The 10,358-nt window shown below is 36.6% G+C and overlaps 1 long non-coding RNA gene across 1 annotated transcript; it reads right to left on the bottom strand.

Moving 5' to 3' along the window:
- LOC109717240 lies at nucleotides 3,499-5,601 on the bottom strand. The gene is made up of 2 exons (XR_002218131.1): nucleotides 5,418-5,601; nucleotides 3,499-4,603 (listed from the first exon to the last, which is right to left on the bottom strand). It is a non-coding gene; the product is annotated as an uncharacterized LOC109717240 (long non-coding RNA).

Below are 10,358 nucleotides of genomic sequence, written 5' to 3'. Positions count from 1 at the left end.
TTTTCAATATGCCGAATGCTCGTTCAACTTTAGAACGCAAGGATGAACGACGAAAGCTGAACAATTCTTGTTTATTAGTAGGTTTGTGACTGGCATGCTCTTTTAAATGGTAGCGAGTGCCCTAATAAGGCGCAATAAACTTAGCTGGAAATGTGAATCAACTAGGATTCAAACCTGGGACCTCGAGTACCAATCAGCCGTTTGCCACTTACTCTAGAGACAATCGGTAAATTTTTTTTTACTATTATGGTGCATTTAGTCATCCATTTGGTTACTAAGACAAAGATTGCCAATCCAGTTCAGTATCGATGGATGTATCCTATTGAATGGTATGTCCAAACATAGAGTAGTCATTTAAATTTTTTATGTTAGTATTTATTTATCAAATCAAATTATCTTTTATCTTTTTTTTTTTTATTAGGTACCTTGGGACCTTAAAGTCATATGAGCGTAACAGGCCTTGTCCGGAGGGCTATTTGCAGAAGCTTACTTAGTAGATGAATGCATGACTTTTTGTTCTTGATACATAGAAGGTTTCGAGACAAGATATAATCCGCCTTCAAGAAATGATGAAAGGTTGAATGTAGAAGAACATTCAAATTTGGCGGTAAAATTAATTTATTCCCTTGCGTGGAGCAAACTGTAGGAAAGCCTACTAATTACATATAAAGGCTTTTTAGTGACCAACTTTAGGTGACCAGTCTCCTTAAGTGGTTACTAAAAGTGCAAAAAATATAAATAAACTTTCAGTTGGCCAAAAGAGCCAGAGTACCGACCAAAAATTATTTGGTCGTCTTAATTTGGATTTGGCCCGTCGCAAAAGCCCAAAGGCGCGATGCTACAGAAAAAGGCGCCTTCTTTTTCATTACGCGCTACTTTTTTCACCTACCCCTTCTCTTCCCCCTGAGGTTTTTTTTCTGAACCTGGCCATCTTTTCCCTCCCCTCTCCCACCATTCCCTCAACTTGGCCATCTTTTCCCTCCCCTCTCCCACCACTCCCTCCTTCCTCATCCTACAATTTGAAGCAAGTCATCAACATCAGAGGTAGTGTGTTATATTTGGGCAGGAAACTAAGCGACCATACATGGCTAAGGAGCAAGGTGTTGTATTTAGGTCTTCGAGCGATTAAAGCAACCTTTGGGGGAGCTTGTGGTTCCATATGCTTCTTCTCAACCTCTATTTCTCTCGAGTTACTACCAGGTAGATAACTTCTAGATTTTTCTCCTTTTTTATGGTCTTTATCTTCTCCTAGTATATTTATTCCAAATAACTTTTTGAAACTTAGTGAAAACCCAACTTATTAGGGTTAGTGAAAAATTAAACTTCAATACTTCAAATTTAAAAGTTTTTTTTTCCCCCTCTCTCATCTCTGTTTTTTTTGGTTGGAGGGTTTAGGGTTTAGTTGATAAGGTTATGTTCCATTAATATTTTTGCTCCAAGTTAACTATCAATTAGTAGTAAAGGTAAAGGCTAAAGGATTAGAGAGGGTTTCCTATTTGTTCCTATTCTATTACCTCTAATTTTGGGTTTAAAATCCCTATTTTAGAATTTAGGTTTGTATACATATATATATATTAGTTTTTGTTAGCAGTCTGGTAGTGAGAGCTTTGTAAAGCTCCAGTTGGTACATTTTTTATTAAATTATGTTCATTTTGTATTGGTTCATCTATATATTTTTCTTTATATCATCAATCTAATTAAATTATTTGTTTCTATAGGTTCTAATTTGGGTTAACAATTAAGACCGGATATTCTTTTATGGAAAAACTGATGGATTTGAAACTTTATTTTGGTTTCTCCATGACGTTTTTTGGCTATGATAGATGTTTTTTCGCTTTAAGCTGGACTCAATCCCATTTTTGAAATCTCTGATTTATATTGTTTTGTTTGAAAGCATAAGAACTTTTAGGATTGATTCCTATGATCAAATAGATTTACATGTGGACGTATCAACTAATTGTAATGCAATAATAAAAAAACTTAGTTCTGTTTTTTTTTTTTTCTTTCTTTCTTTCTTTTCTTGTTTGAAAGCACAGAGCTCCCTAGATTGACTATTAATTGCAAATAATATATGAGGTCGTGGTTCCTAAGTTTTGCAAAATGCATTATGTAAGATTGTAACAGAACCCCTCCAATTATGGGGAAAACAAAGAAATCCAACTTTATTTTTCTTAGTTAGTGTTAGGTGTCGAATTCCCTCTTCTTTGACCCGGTCAAAGATCTTCCTCGGGAAGCGCGTCGGGATGCGAAACGGCTACGATTAGTGACCCTCGAAGTTTGCGCCCTTCGACTGGATCAAGCGATTCGGCTGATAAGGGATCGGATCAGCCGAGTTCAGAATCTTCTATTACAGAATAGGTTCGGCTGGATGAGCCAAATGTATAGAAAACAAAGGATTTCAGGTCGGCTGATGAGCCGAATGCCTTGATATATTAGAATTAGCTTGCAAGAACAGTACAAGGGTCGAGTGTGCCTGAGGGCATACAGACTCGGTTGATCTAACTTAACTCTACTCCTAGGAAAAATGGTAAGTGCGAGAAAGTAAAAGATTACAAGTTGACTACTTCTAGAAAATGCGAAGAAATTGTAGAAGAAATAAAGGTGGTCTTTTGTTCACGGGGAAAAGACCTCTATTGCAGGCTTCGAAATTACTATTTATAGTGCTGTCTTCTCAGCCCACATTATTGGTCGGTTTTGAATAGTGGGGGGAGTGGTGTAGCCATGATCGTGGAAGTTACATCCCACTTCTCAACAGTTCCTGCCTAATTTTAATTTTGGCATCAACAATGCCCCCCAAATAGTCTTTCGAATGAACATTCGGATGCCTATTGGTGCCAAATCGACTGCTCAATGACACAGCCGAGACCCAAGCTTTAGTTTCGCTGGTCTTGGTCGGCTTAAAGAAACGGCTCTTTATCATCCTAGCCGCATATACCTCGGCTTCATCAGCCGATTCTTTACTTTTACTCAATTGGTTTGGCTCTTCTTGAACCGAATGTTCTTCTATCAAGGATTTCTCCTTGAAGAAAGTGGCTCTTTACCAGCCGCATATACCTCGGCTTCATCAGCCGATTCTTCACTTTCACTCGATTGGCTCGGCTCTTTTTCAACTGACTGTTCTTCTATTAAGGATTTCTCCTTGCCTTTGTTTTGATTTTTATATCGGCTCCATTGCAGCCGATCGTCCTCACTTTTCTTCCGAAATTGCTCATATTGGGCAACTTGAACACCTAGATCAAATAAGTTAGAAAAATACTTATCTTCAAAATAGTCTTTTTATCTTAAAATGCAAACAATTTAACGCCATTTTGGCGAACTCTGATTTTGGCATTCTCATAAAGCACCGGATTTTGGCTATTTTGAAACGGTTCAAATACTCTTTGCAGCACCCCGGTAGCGGTGAGCACCACAGAGGTAAAACAGCTACAGACCCACCACATAACTTAAGATTGAAATCTTAAGTATGTCCGGCGTTAATATCAACATCCCTACAATATGATAAATTTAAATAAACAATTCACAAATTTTAAGCATCCCAAAGTTACCAACGTAACGATTGGTTATCCAAAATACCATTCCATTTAAGCATACATAAAACTTCTAAATGGTTATGCCCTGAACTTAACAAGTAGCAAGTTTGTACAATTCATAGTCCCAATATGACCTAATACATATCCAAAATGATTGTCCAAAATACAAAAATAAGATCTACATAATACAAAAATGGAGACGATCAACATGCTACTATCTAACTATAGTCGTCGTCTCGCCCGATCTCATCTCAAAGGTCATACCTGAAAAATTAGTAATATCCACATAATGAGAACTATTAACAATAGTTCCCAGTGGAAGCTCATCTAGAGACAATAATTCCCACTAACCTAATAGTAGGTGATCAACGGAAAGATAAACAATGATTATGAATGATTAATAAACATACATATGAATCTACCATTATGATCAACGATAGCAACTATACTCAATAAGTAAATGGTAAAATCATAGGATAAGCATAATCAACTAGAAAAGACCCAACAAAAATCCAACTCGACCTACAATCGAGTAAATGCGTAATCCAAATCTCAACCCGGGGAGCAAAGGGCTTACCGCGTGGGGAGCGACCACCACCGATAACCCACTCATGCCTTCTCTCACTCAAACTCCCACATCACAAGGAGCCATCCAAGATGGCCCGGGGAGTACCATAAGCATAGCGGCGAATCCAAATAGGGTCAATGTCCCAACAATCATGTTATATTTTGGAATTAACAAATAATCAAGATTATGCTACCTTCCAATACAAATGCATACCCTCTACTAGTACAATATGATAATAAGAGATATGCTAGAGTATAAGATCAACTTCCATTGCATTGTGAACCAAAGAATAAACAACGATGGCATAAGTTCTTAGAACAATAATTAAACACGCAACAAGAATTACGAACATTCGATAGCAATATATATATATGCATGTATGATACTAAGAGGACCACTAAGGTTCATCATTTATAGATAAGGATTCCACCTCAAAATAAGAAAAGACTGATCTAAGATGTGGAAGGTTCGGCCGTAGGAGCTCCGGCATGCACGCCCGAAGTACCTAACATACAAATAATGAGTATCTCCATTAATCTTTTATTTTTCGTAATCTTAAATGATTTAGACTTATTTAAGTCCATCACTTCGACTATTATACTCTATTCTCGGGTTAGAACAAAAGTCCCTATTTTGGGAGCTCATAACTCTTTAAAAATAGATAAAAACCTTAAAATAACTCATTCAAACTCTATAAAAGGGTTTGGGGTACTTAATTTTAACAAACGACACCTTAACAAGATGTTTATACCTTCCGAAAACTAACCGGAATAGTCCAACCCGAGAATAGCATAAATTGATCGAAATATTAACAAACTAAATTTAAATTTGATTAAACAACTTAGCTCAATCGTACATTCATGCCCAATATATTTGAACATGATAGACACTTCAATTTAAGGATTCTAAACTCTTAAAATCAACTACAAAAGGTTAATCTTGTAGTTGATCAAAATCCTAATTTTTGGAACCTCATAACATGCAACTAACTCATCAAAACCTCTTAAAAGTAAAAGCAATTCATATAACTATGTATTGGCCCCTAAATTCAAGTAGAAAGAACTAAAAGTTAATTATCAAAAATCTCATTTTGGGCTCTTAGGGTCCCAACCCTAAAATCACAAGAAAATTTCATAATAGGGCAAAAACCCCCAATTTAGGGCATCAATATTTGAATATAGTGTCATAAAATCTTCAAAAACTATAACCAATCCATAAAGGATAGCTTGGGACCTTCAAAGAGAATAGAAAAACATGCATGCAACTCAAAATATTCATTCTTTGATACTCACAAAGCACAAAACCGAAAATTTACTTACTTTGTTCTCTAGCTAGAGTTTCAACTTGAAAATGGGTTTCCTTCTCCAAAGGTTCTGCTCCTAAATCCCTTCAATTTGAAGGAAAAATCCTTCATCTCATTACTAAGTAGAAGAGAGGGGAAATAGGGTATTGAGAGAAAGGGGAAATGGGAAAAAGAAGAAGGGAATGGGAATAGAAGAGTTTTCTCTTCTCCCATTCAAACCAGCCCACTTAAGGGCGTTTATGTAATTTTACTCAATATTTTCTTGGAAAAAATTATGGTTGGACCAATAGTTAACCAACTAAATTGATAAGTTATATTTTTAATTAGTAATTTTACCAAACTGCCCATAACAATTGGTGAAATTTCGAACTAGCTCGCAGCTCAGGATTGTATCAACGGCTATTAGAAAAATTGCAATAACTCTTTCGTCCGATATCCGTTTAAGGTGGTTTGTTTGAGAAAAAAAAGTTCAAAATTCAAATTGAAAATATAGAAGGAAGGAAATAGGAAAAGGAAAGATTCAAAAGAAAAAGAAGGAAAGTATTCAAAATAAAACAAAAGAGGTATAATTAGTTGATTGAGATTTGTTTCCTCAATAAGCTGATTTTTTTAAAATTATTCCCAAATGGGAATCATCTTTGAATCCTATATAAAATAAGGTCCAAATTTCGAAAAAGGGATCTAGAGAGAATTTTTTTTTAGAGGAAGGAAGAAAGGGGAGAACCGAAAAAGAAGAAAAAGAAAAAAAAAAGAAAAAAAAGAAGAACAGAAAGAAGAAGAAAAAGAAAGAAAAAGGCGAAATTTTTTTTTTATATACTCTCCTCTCTATCTCTCTCTCTCTCCCCCTTGTGTAGCCTTGGGCTTGCTGGCAGAGGGGGCACCATGTGCACCCCCTCCTCTGTCCGTACACGGCAACAAAAAAAAAAGGAAAAAAAGAAGGAATTTTGCTCTTGAACTCGGCTACAACTTCGACAACAACAATTACGACGACTTCTACAACAATAGGAGATATGCATGCATACGCATAGCGTAAGTGCTTTTTTTGTCAATCTGATCAACCCGACCATCTTCGTGATATCGAACCGATCAAATTTGACATTAAATTGTTGCTTCCGTCACGCGTATGCATCGCTAATCTCTAAACCGTGCGGCCATTTTCGTGATAGGCTCGACATGGTCAAAATGATTGATCGAACCGGATATTTTACTACGTAAAACGTGCAGCCATCTTCACGATAGGCTCGACAAGGTCAAAATGGGTGATCGAGCACTGTTTATTTTGCTATGTAAACCGTCCGGCCATCTTCGCGATAGGCTCGACATGGTCAAAATGGGTGATCGAGCACCGTTTATTTCGCTACGTAAACCGTGTGGCCATCTTCGCGATAAGCTCGACATGGTCGAAAGAATTAATCGAGTGGCCAACTTCATGATAGGCTCGACACGATTAAATCCTGCGTACTTGAACGACAAAAAAAAAATGATAATAAAAAAATGGAAGGGTTCTCTTTGGATTCGCCATCTTCATTCGATTTGATCGTATTTCTCAATGTGATCAATTTCGTATATTTTTTTAAAAAAAGAGAGACAAAATTTCGTACTTCGGACAAAAAAAAATGAATAAGCACAAAAAAAAAACAGCAAAAAAAAAAAAGAAAAGAAAGAAAAGGAGGGCACCCCTTCTCTCGGTTTCGTATAGAGAGAGAGAGAGAGAGAGAGAGAGAGAGAGAGAGAGATTCCCTCTGGCAGTCAACAAAAGAAAAAAAGAAAAAAAGAAAAAAAGAACCAAAAAGAAGAAAGAGAAAGAAAAAAAAAAGAAAAAAAAAAAAAAAAAAAAAAAAACAGAAAAAAAAAAGAAGAGTTGTTCCTTCTCTTAGTCAAAAAAAAAAAAAGAAGAAGAACAAAAAAAATGGAACAAGAAAATTTGATGAAATGAATTTGAGTTATTTAATTTGAAAATGGTTCAATCCATCATTTACTTGTGGGCTCAATGAATAAATTCCATAAACAGTTAAAAAAAAGAAATAATAAAGCCCACATGCAGATTCGAGTCCAAGGCCCAGAACATGTAAAGTCTAAGACCAATTTCAGTCCACACACTAATTCGGGTCCAAGGCCCAGAACATGTAAAGTCCAAGACCAATTTTAGTCTACATGCTGATTCGGGTCCAAGGCCCAGAACATGTAAAGTCCAAGACCAATTTTAGTCCACACACTGATTCGGGTCCAAGGCCGAGAACATGTAAAGTCCAAGACCAATTTTAGTCCACATGCTGATTCGGGTCCAAGGCCCAGAACATGTAAAGTCCAAGACCAATTTCAGTCCATATGCTGATTCGGGTCCAAGGCCCAGAATATATAAAGTCCAAAACCAATCCAAGTCCACATGCAGATTCGGGTCCAAGGCCCAGAACATGTACAGCCCGAAACCAACCTCAACCCATATGCAGATTTAGATCCAAAACCAAGACAAAAAAAAAAAAAAAAAAAAAAAAAAAAAAAAAAAACCATATGAATAAATTCCTCAACCCAAAACCCCAAACCTATAAACAAGACCCAAAACCCAAAGTCCACAAAGTCCACCAATAAAGATCCAAAACCCAAAGTCTACAAATAAAGATCCAAAACCGAAAGTCCACAAATAAAGATCCAAATCCAAAGTTCACAAATAAAATCCAACCAAATCTACCAAACCTATATCATCCAAATACCTCCAACCCAAACCGAATTTATGGGCTTTCCAAATGGGCCATTTATTATGAATTAATTCTATGAATTAATTTTCTGGGCTTTCTAAATGACCCCTTATCATAAATTAATTTTACGAATTAATTTCATGGGTTTGCAAAATAGGCCCCCTTATCATGAATTAATTTTACAGACTTTCCAAATGGGCCCCTTATCATAAATTAATTCTACGAATTAATTCCTTGGGCTTTCCAATTGAATCCCTTATCATGAATTAATTCTACAAATTAATTTTATGGGTTTGCCAAATAGGCCCCCTATCACGAATTAATTCGATGAATTAATTTCATAGGCCCTCCTTGTCATAGATTAATTTCATGAACTAATAAGCCTTCCAAATGACTCCTTATCATAAATTAATTTTATAAAACCCAATTCAATGGGCTCTCCAATTGGTCCCCTATCATGAATTAATTTCATCAATTAATTTAATGGACTTTACAAACGGGCTCTTAGCATGAATTAATTTCACGAATCAGTTTCATGAGCATCTCAAGTTGACTGCTAAGTCGTAAACTGAGCAATCAAACCAAACCCTTTCGACCGCTAAGTCGCTAAACTGAGCAAATCAAGTTCAAAAACGATCGTCAAGTCGTTAAACTAAACAAATGACCATCAAGTCGTTAAACTGAACAATCGACCGCCATGTCGCTAAACTGAGCAATTCAATTTAAAATCGACCGCTAAGTTGCTAAATTGAGCAAATCAAGTTCAGATATGACCGTCAAGTCGTTAAACTGAACAAGTGACTATTAAGTCATTCAAACTTAACTTTTGACCGCCAAGTTGTTAAACTGAGCAATCAAACCAAACCCTTTCGACCGCCAAGTCGTTAAACTGAGCAATCAAACCAAACCCTTTCGACCGCCAAGTCACTAAACTGAGCAAGTCAAGTTCAGAAACGACCGTCAAGTCGTTAAACTGAACAAATGACTATCAAGTCGTTAAACTGAACAATCGACCGCCATGTCGCTAAACTGAGCACCTCAACTTCAATCGACTGCCATGTCTCTAAACTGAGCAATTCAATTTAAAATCGACCGCTAAGTCGCTAAACAGAGCAAATTAAGTTCATATATGACCGTCAAGTCGTTAAACTGAACAAGTGACTATTAAGTCATTCAAACTGAACTTTTGACCGCCAAGTCGTTAAACTGAACAATCAAATCAAACCCCCTCGACAATCATGTCATTAAACTGAGCACCAAAACTTAAATCGACCGCCATGTCATTAAACTGAGCATCAAAACTCAAGCCAACCGCCATATCATTAAACTGAGCAACTCAATCTAAAATCGACCGCTATGTCGCTAAACTGAGCACTTCAATTTCAATCGACCGCCAAGTCGCTAAACCGAGCAAATCATGTTCAGATGTGACCGTCAAGTCGTTAAACTGAACGAATGACTATTAAGTCATTAAACTGAATATTCGACCGCCATATCATTAAACTGAGCACTATAATTCAAATCAACCGCCATGTCACTAAATTGAGCATCTCAACTTCAACCGACCGCCATGTCATTAAACTGATCATCAAAATTCAAACCGACCGCCATATCATTAAACTGAGCAACTCAATTTAAAATCGACCGCCATGCCGCTAAACTGAGCATCTCAACTTCAATCGACCGCCAAGTCGCTAAACCGGGCAAATCAAGTTCAGACATGACCATCAAGTCTATAAACTGAGTATTTAATTTTATGAAATCTATGTAAAGTGGGGGAATGCCCTTGCTTAAGCCATGTACACGACAAATCATATTAATAAAATCTTATTTGTCTGTTCGGTCTCTTTTATTATCAGCATTTATATTCAGTCTCTTAATCGAGGGTTCCCTAACACTGAAAGTGTGGGGTAATTAATAACAGATTCTTGAGTCTGTTGGAAGCCATGAACCTATAATCCTAATTTTAAAATAAAATTTAAACAAATTTGATCTCTACCATGAATGACCACTTGCCTTAAAAATACCTACGGCGGCGCCGGTTCGTTCGCGGCAGACATGGTTCAGGTTGCGTTAGAAAGATGACTCGATGATCTTTCCAACGAGACCAATTTCGCCTGAATCGGATGTCGATAACATGGTTAAAAGTTTTCCCAAAGTGGTTGTTGGTGCAATGACAGATTAGACTCAATTGAGTTCAAATCATATAAAACTGGCTATAACCCTCAAAATCATTTTGGAATCTTTTTAAATATTTATAG

This window comes from Ananas comosus, linkage group 11 (assembly GCF_001540865.1).
Source record: "Ananas comosus cultivar F153 linkage group 11, ASM154086v1, whole genome shotgun sequence".
NCBI lineage: Eukaryota > Viridiplantae > Streptophyta > Magnoliopsida > Poales > Bromeliaceae > Ananas > Ananas comosus.
Note: the sequence above shows the minus strand (reverse complement) of the source record. Positions and strands in the feature narration are given on the sequence as shown.